The sequence below is a fragment of the Ornithodoros turicata genome, chromosome 1 (genome assembly GCF_037126465.1).
Source record: "Ornithodoros turicata isolate Travis chromosome 1, ASM3712646v1, whole genome shotgun sequence".
Classification (NCBI taxonomy): Eukaryota; Metazoa; Arthropoda; class Arachnida; order Ixodida; family Argasidae; genus Ornithodoros; species Ornithodoros turicata.
The window spans coordinates 81,821,513-81,839,250 of NC_088201.1; the positions used below are offsets into that span (position 1 = coordinate 81,821,513).

A 17,738-nucleotide genomic window follows, 5' to 3' on the forward strand; every position below is an offset into this window, starting at 1 on the left:
ACGGCTTCCTAAATTGGACCTTGACGCTCCTAAATTGGATCTTCTATATAAAAGACCAGCGTTCGTTTTCGCATTATAACTCAAAGGCTCGCCGGCAATCACGAAAGGCGGCCTATATTTGAACCCATATATTGAACCTCCTGTGGCAGCGTACATGACTTATGGACAGATAAAAGCATATGAGACGAGGTGGCAGAGCAGTACGCAACGCTTGTCGTCATAGCTCACTGCAGATGCGGTGGTCCAAGTTAGGGAACTTTGTCTGAGCTCTACTAACTTTAGCACAACTGACGTGCATCCAATATAAGTGGTCTAGATAACACGGAGAAGACAGTAATAAGAGTAAATTGATACCGCAGTGCTTGCACGTAGAAAAAGTACCGTGGTCTACTATGAGACACGCGTAGTGAACGAATATAGGCAAAAACGCTCGCTTAGCTTAGTTTTATCACCAACGAGGAACGTGCATGAGTACTCTCAGTGTATGCACTTCACAGCAGTACATAACGTATTTGAGTGGAAACGGCAGCGTCACAGAACATGGAATACGTTACAGGGCAGGACACAAAATTACATGTCCGAGCCACAGAAACAAAAATTCAATCACGTGTTCTTCGAGATGGTTCTCAACGAGTTGCCGTCCAACATCACCGTTCTTATTGGTCCTGAACTTCATGCCAGCATATAATATATAATTTTGCATCAGTTTATTTTATGCGGGGGTCCGGATTATGCAAGGTACCCCTACGTTTATATGGTATGTTTACATGATAATCACAACAACAATGAGAAACAATATGCAAATTCAAGTATTCCTCTATCCTCACGAAAGCAATGAGTATTGAAAGGTGTTTGCGCGTGTGTGTTAGTGATTTCTGGACTGTGTTATCTAGGGGCGATTTTAACATCTGAGATGGACAAACGGACAAGAGAAACTTCGTCCACCCTCGATTTTGACCATCGTTTGTTGATCACATTTTTCACGAGAGAGAAGAAGCGGAAAGAGATTCGTGGGTGGGTGTACTACAGGGCATCTTGCCCCTCGATCTCATCAAGTTAAATTTTGTAATAAAAAGCTAAATGAGCGACTACTGCTCTGAGGCGTCGGAAGTCCATCGCCACAGGGCGCTAGCTGAAGTTCAAAGGACTACTACACTAAGAAAAATCATTCAGCTTCACACTAGCCAATTAGTAATAAATATTAATAATAATTAATAACTAGTTAACTTGCCAAATGCTAGTGTTTCCAACTGATCTTGATTAACAGATAACAGCTGTGACTGAGGTTGTGACTAGCAGATAGAGGCATCTCGAGAGAATGTTGTTCGTTCCCAGAGGTCAGTTTAAAAAATATAGGTGTTGTTTGATTCTTCCCGGTTTAAGAAATTGCGTGCACTCATACAACCTGTTAAAAAAAAAGAAAATCGTCAAACCAGCCCGTCCGAAGAAACTCTGGAGTCCACCTTCTCCTGCCAATGAGCCGTGCCAACGAAACCGTGCCAATGAGCTGAGTCTTTTTAATGAAGGGAAATATATAACAAGCTCACCTCAAACGTGTTACACAATTTGCTTTTATCGAACCCCAGCCATTCGGATAGAGCCAATTAAGTAGTTTCGCAATGTCATTAGTTTATGATGGAGGAAGCCTCGTGGCAAAATAGGCCTAACGAAATCCAAGAAGTCTATTCAAAAAAGGTGCGAACTACCTGCGCTCGTCCTCCAAGTAAATGCTTGGCGACCAGACCAGAGACCAGTCTACCAGGACGTGTCACACTTGCGTGGGGAGATCCACGATCGAGGACACGACGGTGTCGAACTGTTACGAACGACTCACCAGTCCGACGCCCTTTTTGGGGACAGAAAGTGAGCCAATTAACGGAAAGGGGACAAGGTATTACTGATCCTATAGGAAGGTTGGATAGAGGTGCTTGCTCTTGATGGATCGGGCTGGAAAGACGGCTATGATCTTGGTGGTCGAAATGAAGAATGATGAAATTCTTTACGAACGATTAGTGAATGGCGAAAGACCTTGAAAGGTGGGTTGACACAGTGACAAGTGCTAAATAGTATTTCGGAATGCGTGTCTGTCTTATGTCATAACGTGCTGTCACAGTATGAAAATCGGGAAGACCATAGGCACGAAATCTGGAACCTGAATAACCAAGGGGGCTCACACATGGGGAAATGTCATACTCAGTATACGTATAGTTTTCTGCGCTGTAGCCTATAGTTAGTAAGAAATGACTTACGTCAGCGGTAAGCGAGCTCGGCCCCTCGCACAATGTATGACGGTACAATTAGGAATGAATATACGAAGGGTTTCGAGAAAGCCCCCCCTCCCCCTGAAAACCTGTACTGAAAATGTTTTAATTTCGCTGTGATCTAGGCATATTAAACTACATGTCTACGCAGTTCCCGTCATTATTGAGGCTCTTGTGACGGGCTAGGCATGCGTTTTTGCATCGATGCACCGTAGAGTGATGCCGCCAGGTATGGAACTTTTTTTTTTTTTGGGGGGGGGGGGGGATTGGCAACAAAAATTGGAGAATCATTCATCATGAACGGTTATGAAGATCACCTCTTTCACTTCATCGTCATCGTTTTCATTTCTTTTTCTATCTACGCAAAGACGTTTTCGTCCTAAAAGTAATCGGAGTAGATTGACACGTAAGGTGTGTCAGCCCATAGTGTGGCGACATGCTGCACGTGCCGCCGGGTAGGACTTGCGGATAATTTCGACCACCTGGGGTCCTTTTGACGTGCGCCGGAGATCTTCGACACACGGTGCTGGAAGCAATGTTTACCTGCCCCACATTGCTACCGTCCCCTGTCGGGATTGGACCTGCGATCGGGAGCTCAGCCAGGCAACACGTTACCGACTGAGCTACCGGGGCCCGTCAAGGTGTCTGAGAAGTGAGAACTGTCCCTTCGGCCGCGCGCATCCAATACGAGAGGCGAGGGTGCGCTCCATTGCCTTAAACATCTTAAATGCGAAGAACGATGCGTCAACTCCATCTCATTGTCTCAAACTGGTGTCAGTCACTCCCGCGGCAGTGGAGAAATAAACTCGCATGCATCCACACAACAGTACGGCGGCACCACTGTTGGCGAACGAAACTTACTTTCTGGATGATCCATACAGCGTCATATAATGGCACCGCTAAACAAAGCTCGCTTAAAATGACTTCAACGTTGTCTTCTCTCGAGGTCACATTCCTAGCAGCCTTTTCATTCGTTTCGTGTTGTAACGGTTTTGCTAGTTGATTTGAAGCAACTCTAAAATAAACTGAGGAAGTGAATTGTAGATGTGAGGAACGTTCCCTTTCGACGCTTTCTCATAACCCTCTGATGACCGCAATGCATAATTAAAACGAGGCACTGTAATGAACAACTGTTCCAAGAAGTAGATGAAACAAAAGCTGAAGAAGAATAACATTAACTCTTCCATGCTCTACGAGCCGTGGGTGTGTTTCGTGTATGAGGAAGCTGCAATGAGAATGCGGTATAGAGGCACAGAACACATGTGTTCTGTGCCTCTATACCGCATGCATGTGCAGGATATGTGCATGTACCGCAACCCGCACATATCCTTCCTACCTTGCTCTACCGTATCATAACTTTTTGCCAGGTTTGCCATTCCTAGGTGAAGTGCCAGCTACCTGAGACAGCTTACGAAGTCTACATCCCATTTCGTATATTTAGACACTAGGGTACGACTTTTGACGAGCACAACTCGCTCAATAGTTCAAACGCTCTCCGTCACCTCGCCATTGCGTATGTCACCTCGCCATTGCACGAAGCGTGACGAAAGCTTTAAGTGCATTCGCAATGCTCTTCGTCAATATGGACGTACGCAAACGTAATTCCCGCATTTTTGTTCGTACGGACTACGGAGTTCAAGTGGAACAGCGTCGCAGAGACGCCCAAAGAGGAAGAACGACGGAAGCGGTGAAAATGAATCGCAAGATCCATCGATTGCAGCTCAAGACAACAGGATTATAACTTCTTTTACAAACAACTCGGTCACAAAACGAAGAAGTCGAAAGAGGTGTAGAGTGAAAGCAACACAAAATGAAATCACAAAGGAAAAACCTACGTTTGTGGTACGAGCCGTTACTGGACGAACCGGGTCAGAAGGCAAAGGCATCTATGCAGACCATTGGAGATTATAGACACAGCAAAACCGCCTCCGATGATTGATCTGGTCATCTCATTCTCACTACGGGGAACAATGCATAGCCACTCTCATTGACTTCTATTCTTAGTGAATGGGGGAGGAAGGCTGAAAATTGCCATCACATCGAGCCCATGATACGGAGAAATATGGGACGCCTCCTTCTACGCAGATTCAGCTGAACTGATAAGATCGCAGCCCTGCTACAAGCAGAACAAAATAAAGAAAACGTGTCTAAAGAAAAAAAAAAGAGAAGAGAAAAAGAAAGGTGAGTAATCAATAGGGCTGTGTTGGAAAGCAACGTAAATTTAGGGTGGGACTACAGGCGGTGAATTCCAACCTCTCGAGAAACAGTGTGGGGAGATGATTTGTTGATAAGGGTGGAGGAAGGAAGCAGAGTCTGCGCTTCGGGGGAAATTTGTGAGTGACTAGTAGGGTTGAACAACACATTAAACAGCTGTACCCCATTCTCCTGCCTGTAACGCCCACCGCAAAGAACAGCGAAACTAGTCGACGGAAACACGGGCCGACGAGGGTGAAAATGACGGCACCACCAGGTGTGCGCCACTGGTTCAATAGTGTCATTCTGTGCAGTGGTCAGTGCTGTTTTCAGAATATAGTAGCTGCAGACAAGAAACGAGGCAAAGGCAACGTGTATATTTTCGTTACCGTTTCCATTTTCGTTACTCCCATTGCTGTTGTCGTCTTCTGTTCCTCGTATCACACTTTCAGTTCTCTTTCTGTTTTCTTTCACTAGGGTAAGAGCGCTAAAGACGGACAGATACGCAGAGAAAGCGTACTTTGAACAATACTTTGTTTCAGTGCCTTCAACAAATACAGTTTTGTATCGCTTAAAGTTTCCATAAGGAAATGGTTCTCATGGAGTTGTGAGTCGACACCCCTTTCAGCTCTGCTGTTTGGCTTAAAGGGACAGTCCGGGAAAACCGGAAGTTGATTTTTTCCAACTGCCACTGAGGCTTACATGCTGGGTGGAAAGTTTCAGCTCACAAAATGGCGTGGTTTTCGAGATATCGAATAAAAAATACTCCTCTGAAGACATCCGGTTTCGTTTTTCTCCCTCGCATTCTCCTTGCCCCAAGGATCCTCTATGTACGTCAGCCGTCACGTGAGCATGACGTCCCCAATGGACAAAGTGGAGCGGAGGACTGCGCCGTTGCTGGGAATGCAGAGAGGTGTTCTTGTCTATGAGTGTACTGAACAGAAGGCTACGTCGTGATACCTGTGTTTACATTGACGCTACTCTGCAATTTAGTCTGCATAACGCGTGATTGCTACTCAAAAACATCATAATGGACAAATGCTAGCACGCAACAATCAACTATCGCGCAAACAGGCATGCGCAAGTCACGTGCGGCACTGCTCTTACGCACGTCACGCGAGAGCTCGCTGCGGCCTTTACTCAGGACCAACTGCAGCATAGAAAAAAGTTGATTATAAATCGTGCGATACGATTTCTTCTGAAATATTTTGCACAGTTGTTGTGAGGAGTATTAGAAATCATAAGGCGGTGTTTCCCAGACCTATGTTTTCGACCGGACTGTCACTTTAAGTGGTGCGTGAGGGTAGATAGGAATTACAGACCAAGGAAGTAATTTGGTTTTGGTAAAATCGAGATTTAAAAGAAGATCTGTACTAACAGGTCTCTGTCTCTATCCTGTACAGCGTGATGCTAAAATTCTGGGTGAAGCAACTATGCGTGTGCGTAACCAGCAGACCCCCTGTTAGGGTCGCACTCGCAGATGGTGGTGGTGCTAGTTATGGCGGCTTGCAGTTGTTGACTTCACTGACATGTGCGCCATAGGAATGTTAGTGCATGTTCATGTGCATGTTAGCAATAGCGCATGTTCATAGCAACCTAAGCAAAAATAAAAGCAAAAATAAGTTTATTATTATTATAACGAATGTAGCAGTGAGACGGATGAGATAGTGAAGAAAGGTTGAGGGTTCAAAGATGATAACAAGATGGGCTAATGTCTGGATTATTAGGAAATCCCTTGTGCAATGAGTAAACGCAGTGTCCGAGTCTCTGCGCAGGGTCCGGTTACTGAAGGAAGCGGACTACGCCGCGAGTTTCGAGTGTCTTTAGGTGAAATAGCCTCTGGATGTAGGGCATCATCTAGCGTAACCATTTCTGAGGCGTCCAGAAGATTTCTCCCGCATCTCATTGCAAGCATGACAGTCTCTTGGCACGTGTGCGTTAGTCCGGTTTGCTCATTTGATTTGCGCCGTCATGGGGATCAGTCTTAAATGATTGCAATCTAGTGAATAAGTAAGAACATGGATTGTGTGTTCCTGGGAAGCTCATTTCATGGGAAGATCTAGTCGATGGTCTTGCAGGATTTCCATGATCTGAGGGTGTTGCACTTGTTCTTGCACAGAGGGACAGTATAAGAACAGTGCTGTCATGCCGACGCCACAGGAAACGGCCGTCGTGCTGGGTGACGAAGTCAAATGTACAGATCTCTTTTACGTGTGTACTACGCATCACAGTTCATGTAGACTGGGACGAGCGAGTGATGAATGCGTCCGAAAGACCTCATGCTGCGTTCCCCATGATGTCACGTGGTATTCAAAGATTGCTTGAAGGGAATAGAATTCTCGGGAAAAATAATGGACAAAATCAATCCTATCACTGCATAACAAAAATAGCCATTTCTGGGACTGGTGTAAAGTGGCACATGTTTTCGTTATCGCTGTTGTTCGCGTTCCCAGAAACCACAGCGAGGCACAAGTAAAGTCAACTCTTGCACTAAGCCATACTGTTAGTACAGCATCTGGGCTGTTCCATCTGAAAGGTTGTGCAAGAGTGTCGTATACACAAATCATGCCTGTAAGCTGATGAGAAGCGGACACCAGCTGCTGAACGAGTTAAAAACGAGGATAATCGAAGAAGAAAATTGAGAGAGAGGGAGAAAGGAAAAAAAAAACATAGAAAAAACACGTACACTTGTGGAAGATACACTGAGGTGGAGACCTTCGACCTAGAAGAAAGGGCCTTCTACGCCTGTTGATTTAACGCCGATTATTAGAAAGACGGATAAAGAAAACAGGCAGTGCTATGATCCTTGACAAGACGGAACGCAACGTATTGTCCTTTAAACGACGCTTCACAACGACGGTTGTGCAATGCAGCTCAGCAAGTCAACGCTGCAAGTTACGGTAGATTATAAATTTTAAGTCGTTCAAAAATGGCGTATACTATGAGCCGGAGAAAACAAGAACACAAGGTATAGTCCGCTAATTGGTCCGTTTAATGGATTCCATTCTTTAATTGCCTATAAGAAAACTTAATAAAGGGAAACCGCTTTTGGAGAAAGGAAAAAAAAAAAGGCAAATCTCCTCCAGACGTGGTATCTCGAGGTCTAAAGACAAATTAACGATATCGCCCGCGGTGCTCTGCACAAATCCATTATTTGACTGAGCGCTCGAGAGCCGAGTGGATGATTCTTTAGCATGTTTCTCTGAACCAAAGGACTCGGGATTTACAGTCAAAATGGGACGAATGTCCGTTTCCCTTAGGTGATTATTGGAGACTAGTTCTTGTACCGTAAGCACAGATGCGCTGATAAATGTCAGCCGTGTCTATTTAAGTATCGGCCTCATGATCATGGTTGTCTCGCGACGTAAAGCCACTCCATTTAAGTGTCATTTGGTTCTCTTGGTTTCGCTGCTGGCATTTCGCAATGGGAAGAGTAACAAGCTTGAATTTAGGTGTTGGTGGTATGCACGATTCGGTGAATGACCACTAACGGTGAGGCAAGAACCTGAACAAGGAAGAACAGGTTTGCGCAATACTACAGTCAATGGTGGTGGAACAGTAAAGAGAAGGGCGAGCACACATTCGTTAATTTTTCAATGTGACTATGTGCAGGGTAACCTAAGATGGGGTACGGCGTTTCTAATGAGGATCAAATAAATAGAGTGCTCAGGAGCTCTACTATACGTTGGAGAACGCATTATGCATAAAAAGAAGGAAATCTTATGTATAAACTGATGTTTGGGGGCGATCGCCAACCCTGGATCCGCCACTGATCTGAACAGGAGCGAAACCTTTAGGCCAGACAGCGATTCCAAACTGATAATATTTCAGTTTGGCGGTGAGGCAAAACCCACGTACCTCTTTCGTTCTCTTCGCTTTTTTTTTCTCTGTATACATACTAACAGAAGCGCCACCGTGGCGTGACATTTACAAAAAGGCGGTCTGCTTGCCTGCCTCCCCGTGGGCATTAGGAAACCGTTATGGAAAACCATGGGACGGATATTGTGTCGCGTCCTCTGTGTGACCACGCTCATTCTTTGATCAGCGTGGAATCGCTCGACCAGGTCGCCTGTAAACAGACGATATTACGAATGACTCTTGTCTCCTCATTCTTCATCTTCCTGATCCACAGCGTTACTGTTATTTAGATTTCCGTTTTCTAGCTTGTAGCAACATAGCCTACCTCTGGCGAAGCACGTGCGTAATGCGAAGCACGTGCGTAATGTGTCATAAAAGTCTCTCTCCTCGACTGCCAGTTCGTGACGTCATGTCTTCTGCCCAATAATGAGGCGAGCGGATTCTTTTCTCTGTGTTTCTTTTTGCACGCGTGTTTTGCGCCGCCCGTCCAGTGTCGCGACCGGTCGTTCTCGCTGGCAGGCGATACTTGACAGCCAATAAAAAGTGCTCCGTTGACCTGATGTCACCGCTCGGCAGGGATAGCTGGGGCTCAACGCTACCGCTGCGTGCATTCTTGTAAACTAATCTTATCAGGAAATTCGCGCGTCTCTCATTAAACTATGTTGCGTGACAGTTCCTCAAGGTGGTATACTCGTATCAGGCAGTAAAATAATAACAATTGGGAGCAGATTTACACGTACTAAATATATGTTCGATGTGCCTTCGATGGTCTTAAGCTGATATAATTTTGGATGTCGATCTTAGCACACACCAAGTAGGCGCCTCCTTCTAATAAGGAGACCGTGTGACAAGCTGCAGAAATCAGAAGAAATATTTTCGTACGCCAGCTATTAGTGAGTTTTAATGTATCGTACGCTATCGCCTTTGCGTACGTAAGCAACAGCGTGGTATTTCTGCGCCCTGCGCGAAGCTCTCTATGTTTTGCGCGTGCGCAGAGCCACCAACGCTATCCCTTACGTACGCAAAGGCGATAGCGTACGGTGCACTAAAACTCACTATTAGATACTTTAAGTGCATCGTACGCTATCACCTTCGCGTACGGAAGGGATAGCGTTGATGGTTCTGCGCACGCGCACAACAGAAAGAGAGCTTCGCGCAGTGCGCCAGCGCTATCCCTTTCGTACGCAAAGGCGATAGCGTACAGTACACTAAAACTCTATTATCACGCTGTGTATCGTAATCAGTGGTGATCGTCTGTATTAACGGCTTGTGTGTGACGTTTCATGTCGACGGGTATATTCCTGGGAGGTTCAATTATAAAGGGCACGTGAAAAATAAAAATAAAAAACTCGCACTACATTCGCGGCTTTTAACGTGAAGCATTCTTCCACTCAATGTAAAACAGTGAAACACCTACCGAGAAAGTAAACACGAAATTGACGAAGAAGAAAGCGAAACCACGCAGCGGCACCAACGAACAACCACGTTATGTAGATGCACGCCCATACCACCGCTCCCCACAAACGACAGAAAACCACCACACGAACCAACCAACCAAACCAGCAAACCAACCACACAAAAAGGATGTCCGTACGCTCAAATACATCGTCAAGGCCGTGCAAACAGGGACTTGGCCGCACTCCACCTGCACAGTTAGGTGTTAATCGTTCGTCGTCTGTCACGCCATCGGCACGTCCGGCGCGATCCTCGCGAGCGACCGTTTCTGCTCACGCACAGTACGCTTTGGAAAGACGCGTCGATGAAAAACTTTCGACGGTCGGCATAATTCGTTTGGCGTTCTCATGCGCTGCAAACGAAGGCATGCAGGCATACAAAACTGAAGAAATGCAGCATCGTCTTCGAATACATGCGTGACGAAGAGTGAGTAGGCGACCCTTAGTGGAAAGTCTGGGGCGTCTCCTCGGATTTTGCGATGCTTTACACACACAAAGTGTGGTTTGGTTGAGTGTTCAATGGCTGCGGCCTTGAGCCGGTTTTCTTTTCGAGTGAGCACTTGGCGATGAGAGTGCGAAATGTAAATACGCGTAGATCTGGTTTCGTTCAAAGGTTGGTGAGTACGCTGGCAGTGACAGTAAAGTATTTCTGGGTCATGTGAAAAAATAACTTGCCTATTTCTCTTGGTGTGACAGCGTTATGGTTATGTTGCATCTGAAACAGAAACGGGATGTAAGGAACTTTCGTCTTCTGTCGTTTAGTTTAGACCACTTCCGTGTTACCACAGATAACACGAAGGAAGTTCTGGTTATGACGCTAATGGATTTCGGTTCAGCTGTTTTCTTTCTTTCTTTCGCAGCAAATGAATGCGGATTAGCAGATTAGCAGGTCCTCATGGCTGCGACCAACCTCCCCGCATATTTTAACCTTACATATCCCCCCCACCCCCTCTTTCAGGGATGTATCAGATCGGCTGCGTCTGGGATATCTACATATCCGTTCTAACGTTCTCGTCTTGCCCCACCAGTGCAGTAGAAGTCAAATCCGCTCGCTGGTATAAACGAGTTAGCTTAAAGTCCTTTACATTTTTTAGCCACTGAACTGATGATTCACTGGTTTTACGTTTCCTTGTGAAGGAGCCATTTATGATATGTATGACCACTTCATGTGTGAGTACCTCATAAATATGTATCCACGGCGTACGTCTTGAAATCATTGATTAATTGGGACTTAGCACAGATTTTACACCGTGTACAGGCGTATCACGTAGATATTGACAATAAAGAAAATGAGGATAAAAGGCGCTAGCGTATTCGGTACGTCATTGGTTTGTGGTCGCAAAGCGGCCCACAAAAAAAAAAAAAAAAAAATGTCATGCCGTGTCCGCTAATCTGCGTTACCAGGAAGCCCGTGGCAGCAGACCTGGAGGTTTTTCATATATGCGCTTGCATGCGGGGTACGCTACGCTTTCGATGCACCACACAGCCTCGCTTTCACGCCTCCTTTCACTTGTGCACGAGGGCCAAAATCTACGTCGTGAGGTCCACTCACTCCCTCCTAAGGCCACAGCGTCTGCGTCTATCGGGGCCACAGGGGTGGCGTCCGTAGACGAAAGCGTGCTGGGCGAACGCAATGCATCCTGGACAGGTCCTGGTCGCACGTCACAGCAAACGTCAAGGCACACGTGACTTTAAAGATGGCAGCGCCCGTGATCGGCGGCCAAACCGTTTGTAAATAATGCGGTTGTTGTTTCTGCGCGACTTTTTGGATGTCTTTCGATCCCGGTAATCATTTTTATCCGATAACCTCGCAGTAAAACGCGCAGTTTTACACATAAGGCCTCGTACTGTTGACGACTTCCAAAGATGTGATGACGACCGCGCGTTAAGAATCACTAAGCCGTAAAGAATCACTGATCACTAAGCACGACGAAAATATGTCGGTAAGCGGCAAAACGACATGTAAACAACGTCACATGACCTCAAAATGGCGTTTTTTATTACGTGCGACCAGGACAAGATGGCAGTTTTGCCAAAAGCACCCGCTTGAGGGTAGTTACAACAATGGCGGGTTTGTGTCACCCCTGTGATCGGGGCATACGCAGACGCCCAGCCTTCACGGCGCACCGCGCAGTATCGTCTTCTCGAATTACAGCGGACGCTAAATCCTAAGAAAACCGTTTCGCGTGCGTTGTGGGTGAGCGAAGCACGCAGTAGTTAGCAGATCACGGCGCCGTATTTGGTCAGGATTAAGCGTTCGTTCGTGTTCGTGGTTTCAAAGTTTTGCGTGCATCCAGCTGTTTAATAATGGAACGATTTCTGACCGCTGTCAAACGAAAATCATCTATGGAGTCAGAAAGCACAAGCGCTCTGCCATTGTGAAGACTTTTTGGCCCAGAGAACTCGCACTGAATGTAGTTCCAATAAAACGTCAGTGTATCGTTTTAGCTAACGTTCGTGCGCTAAGATCGGAAGACGTCCGGCATCGCGACGAGGGAAACCGGAGGAGGTGGGATCGCGACGAGGTCGTATATATTTTTATGGGCCGCGGGGCGGCGAAGATTAGGAACCACTGAAGTACGTGAATACATAGAAAATAGAAATAGCTACTGTGTGCTGTTTTTAACCAGACTATTCTCAAAAATAACATTCATTTGCTTTGGCCCTATAGTCAGTTCGAACTGACAGGCAGAAGGGTTTCCGTCAAAAAGTAGGGTAAGAATTTTTTTTAAGAATTATGGTAAATGCCTGGGGATTGAAAGCAATAACCCATCCTCATACCAAAGACCCTGGGTGCAGGATGATCACCACCTGTGATTCTGCACTGCATTTGTCGGACATTGAAGAGGACACTTACAAAATGCATTACGCTGGGTCTCAATGTTACAAGATAAACGTAATATCTTGATTCTGTACGATAATGTAGGCCCTGCTACGAAAACTTGATTGCACTGGCGGACACATGTTATGCAATGAACATTGAACCCTGATTTCTAACACTGGAGCTGATTCACAATACAGACAGCAATCCGGGCGTACGTACTAACCTACAGAATTTCACACGCCGTGGCCTTATCTCGCTAACACTATAAGCGCACATGGAGGCGCCATTTTCTCAAAGAGAAAGTATGCACTCATACGGATACGTGTGTGGCTTTAGCATTAGCACAAAAATATCCGTGCTCCACAATTTTTACTCGCACAATTTTTCCCCACTTGCCCCTGCCTGCCGATTTATGGTGGGAAGCTGATCGGAGGACAGTGGGTGGGGCATATGTCTGGTCGAATGAAAAAAAGTAAAAGGAACAGTGAGCGATGACACGATGACCCGTCGACTGAATAACGCGATGAAGTGAATCGGCGAATTGCATTGTGAAAAATCCTGCAGACACGACATATTCGAATCAACCTGGGAGCCCGCATTTTCACTATGTTTGCCTTGAAATCATCTGAACAACATGCACACGCAAAATTCTCGTTACAAAAGGGGCGACCTTCACTATGGCTTCTGTAAAGGCTGCCCTTATACATACACTTGACGTATAGGGGGAAAAAATCTTCGGTGCGCATTAGGAAACAGAATACACGAATTAAAATGCCATTACGCAGGTGCTCTAATGAGGTTAATTTCATTACGAAGTCAAGATGCCTTTTCGACCTACCAAGAATAGGTTATGCAACGGTACCCTGAAGGCACGACATAAATGCTTTTCGTACAGTTACTTTTTAAAGCGATCCATCGCATTCTCTCGATGCGTTTGTAGCTGGAAGGCTTCAATTATGCCATTTCTAGGCTACGCAAGATTTATGGAAGAAAAAAGGAGATATAGAGACGTCCTCTCGAGGAGGGACTGGCCACGATTCTTAGCGTGTGGCTAAGTGCAGGAAGATCGCTGCTGTTGAATTGATATCGGGCAAATGCGCGTAATTCCAGTCAAATATGACGCCAGGTGGAACAAGAAATAGAGAGGATCGGCAGCGAACGCTGCTTTTACTTCCCTCCTGGATCGGTGTTAGTGGATCACAGCTAGGGCAACAAATGTTTTCAAACTCTCCTAATAGGTCTGCTGGGATATTGGAGACCTTAATGTGTTTTGCATCGACCGTCAGTCTCGGTTGTTCGGTGGATGTTTTCACCGGCATTGAATTGCGAGTGTCTGGCTGGTGGTAATTACTGGAGAGGAGAGAAATTCTTCAGTATAGCAATCTTCTTTCGCTCATAAAGATTCATAATTAACCGCTACATTTACTAAATATGAGTGAACAAATAGGTACGCTACGAATGTTTGCACATAAAGTTGGCTTGGTTTGAAAAACAAATAAGAATATGGAGACGTTAGCCCAACTCCACATTGGGCTGGCTGCTCCAGCTACGCATGAAGTGTGTAATAATGGGCTATTCCTATATATGCTGCGGTTGCAGAACGGTCAGACTCCTCAAAAAGTGTCTCCTATATATGTTGTAAGACTTACAAGTTACCATCCTAGTCTTAGTTCCGAACTCTCTCTTACTAGTCGTCTCCATCCCCTTCCTCTTCGTGTCGCTTACATGTGTAAACCTATTGTGGTTAATGTTTTTTTTTTCATTCCGAATTAGCGCCGCGAAGCAACTGTGGCTAGAAAGGAATGTTAACTAATTATGCCATCATGTAGTCTAGAAGCAAATACAAGCCGTTTAAAGTATACAACGTTTCCTTCACCTCCAATTCATGGAATGCCAGAAGAAATTCAACACCCATAATCATTTAATAGGCGAGTCTGTGTGTTTCAGGGAGAAATATAGCTGTTCAACTAGAAAGGGGACACTAAAACACCAGCAGATGACAACCTTGTCGAAGGCCAGCATGTACATTGCTCTCTCCACCAGCGGCATGGCCGAGTGGGCTAAGGTGTTCGCTCGTTGGTGGTAACCAAGGTCGTGCTGAAGACTGGGAGATGGTGGGTTCGAATCCTACCGCCGGCTGTGCTGTCTGAGGTTTTCCCTGGGTTTTCAGAAGACTTTCCAGACGAATGTCGGCACTGTTCCCACTGAAGTCGTCCCAGGACGCATACTAATCCCCCTGTCCCCCACTCCTTCCTGCTGTCCTCTCTCCGCCCGTCCACATCTGTGCGCCGCTCACAGCCACTGTCGCTTCGCGGCGCTAACACACACACACACAAAATGCTCCCTCCAACATGCAATGTTCGCTTCATCTCCTTGATGAAAGGAATAACCATCCACCAGGCTTGCACAAGATACTCACAAAAAGTATTTCAGTTAAAGAAACTGTCAAGTGAATGATAAACCTGTAGAAACTGTATGGTTTTCGGAAAGCTTGTAACTTGGACGCTTCACATACATAATAGTTCTGCTGTATATTGACCATTTTCTCAGCAATCGAATTTCAAAGATTGCTACGCAAAGCAAGCTGGAGGACTCCAGAAGCGCCCCAACTCTGAGGCGAACTCGCTCGCCATCTATTGAGAACGCAATCAACTAGACGATACATCAGACGAGATAGTGCGTCTCTCGCGAGTGCAGTAAGCGTTTCATTGCGAAGGTGCACGGTTTGTGTATTCCGGAACACAAGAACGCAAACCAAACCACACATTTGTTTAAGTCACTTGGATGCGAGGTTTTGCAAACAGCAGCGATATAGCGAGCAGACGACACACAGACGCGGAGAGAGAAAGGCCAACAGATGGCGCAGATCACCTCGCAGGCACGAAACTCGGAGGTTACAACCGTTTACAGTTTAAACCGAACTTCTCAAGAATTGCTGTTGTTTTTCAAAAAACGTCTAATGGTGATTGGCATCCTGTCTCAAATGCGTTACGTTGTACTTCAATATCACGTTATGTCGGTCCGCAGATCCGGGGCTGACTTCAACTTTGTTCTTTGTGAACGTTGAGGGTCGCCACCTTTCAGTTTCTAAAAGTGTTCAAAATTAATTAGTGCGATAAGTATTAAGAACTGAGAGGTGATGACTTGTGTGTGTGTGATCACACAGCCAAGCTCTACATGGTGGTACCTTGAAACATTGTGGATATGCATAATGTAAAAACCCGGAGACTAGGGAACACGAAGGGACAGACACAACACGATGTCGCTTGCTTCCTAGCCATTTTTTCATTGTGGGTATTTTCACTTGACAGTTCCTTTAAGTTACTGAGTACCAGCTAAAAAAGTAACTGAGTAGAATACTATATACCCAATCTTGACAAATATTTAAGATAGAGTATTAAATATTCTTCTTAAAAGTAACTCGTTACTTTCAAGATACTTTGACGTCATAGCTGGAATTCGCTATCAAAGAAATACGAAGAGCGTGAAGTTGAAAATTGCATTACAAAAAAGCTTTATTATCTCGCAGGAACAGCTGCTTTTCAAAAGTACTATCCGATAGCCTGCTCCGGATTTTTTAAAAACACATTACCCCCAATACTGAACAGGTGCTCTACAGATACGAACGAATGCTCTACAGAAACGACAGAATTTACTGTCGTTTTTCTCCTTAGCGTTGCTTCAACCACATAAAGAGTTATTATTTTACGTGCCCTCCCTCGCTACGGCTTTCGGCACGGGTCTTCTAGCCTGCCTGATAGAGGTTTCAATGATTTACTCACACACCCTTCAGGCCAACGCATCGCCTGATGCATGCTCCTAAACCCGAGGCGCTTCACGCTACCCCTTACCAAGAGGGACGTGGATGTCCCAGACGCTACAGCAAATGTACAGCACAAAGAACATTGGCGAGACAAAAGAGAATCGCTCGACCTTCGTGTCACGCACAGAGAAGTACCTTCACAGTAACTTGGAAAATAAGTAGAAGTTATTGAAAAAAATATTAAATTTAGATTACTAAATACTGACCTTTGAAAGACTCAAGTTACTCGCAAAAGTATTTAGGATACGTAACTTAAATACTCTGCTCAAGTTACTGCACAAGTCTGCCGTTCACACACAAGTCGTTTGTGATATCAGAACTGATATCAGAAAGGCGAAATTTACTTGAGCGACCTATGATGTTTGGCCGTTTTTTCTTCTATCGCTCCCAGAGAAATGTCGGCGCAATTCCCAATGATCTTGGCCCAGGACTGACGACCCGCCGCGGGTAGCTTGGCGCCACATCGGCTGTCTTGCTTTTGCTTAGCTCCGTCAAAGTTTGCTTTGAAAATATCGTAAAATGCGCCTTCATATCCACATTTTTGTAACTTCATGGCAGTAATTCGTTCGAGTCACAAAAATAATCTCAATGGTGTTTTGATGCTGACTGAGACCACGGGCGTTCCCAGGATTTTTTCGAAGTGGGGAAAAGTGCTTCCAGGGGGGGGGGGGGGCAAGCGTGCACCCCCTACCCCCTCTTTTTCTGGAGGCGGACGTTGTGGACTGTGCGGGCGTTCAGAGGTTCCTATTATGACATCTGTGAATAATCATCACGATTTATGACGAAAGAGCTCACTATTCTCACGAGCGACCTTGGAGCTCCAAGGGGAAGGGGGGGGGGCACGGCCCTTCTTGCCCCCCTCTCGGTACGCCCATGACTGAGACACTGGTTGTGGAGCTATAGGCATGACGCACTTAAAAATGACGTCTCTGGAGTTTCGTTGCGGCTACGGGATTGAACGACCAATTTTCCCGCGGGTATCGAATAGATCGACAAATTTCGATAAATATCGATAAAGCATCGGTATTCAAACACGCGTTTTAATCGATGTTTAGCAAGATTCATAATTTCGATATCTCTGCACACGATACACAGTTGCTTCAGGGTGCTAACGCGGCACTTAAAGAAATAGGGCCGACTACCGTGCACGTCCTCCGCGGCTTTATTGGGCCACTTCACATGGCACATGCCACTACTACGTGATCGCCAGACTGATTCTGCAATACAGGCTTATATCGTGTAACCACCACAGTAACATTGCAAAACATTTTAAACGATTTTACAAAGAATTAAAGGTTTCCAATAAAACATTATAGCACATCAAA

At 45.6% G+C, this 17,738-nt stretch overlaps 1 protein-coding gene across 3 annotated transcripts in view; it reads right to left on the reverse strand.

Moving 5' to 3' along the window:
• LOC135378435 (uncharacterized) overlaps positions 1 to 17,738 on the reverse strand; it is a 662,816-nt gene that overhangs the window by 303,435 nt on the left and 341,643 nt on the right. The window lies entirely within an intron of this gene.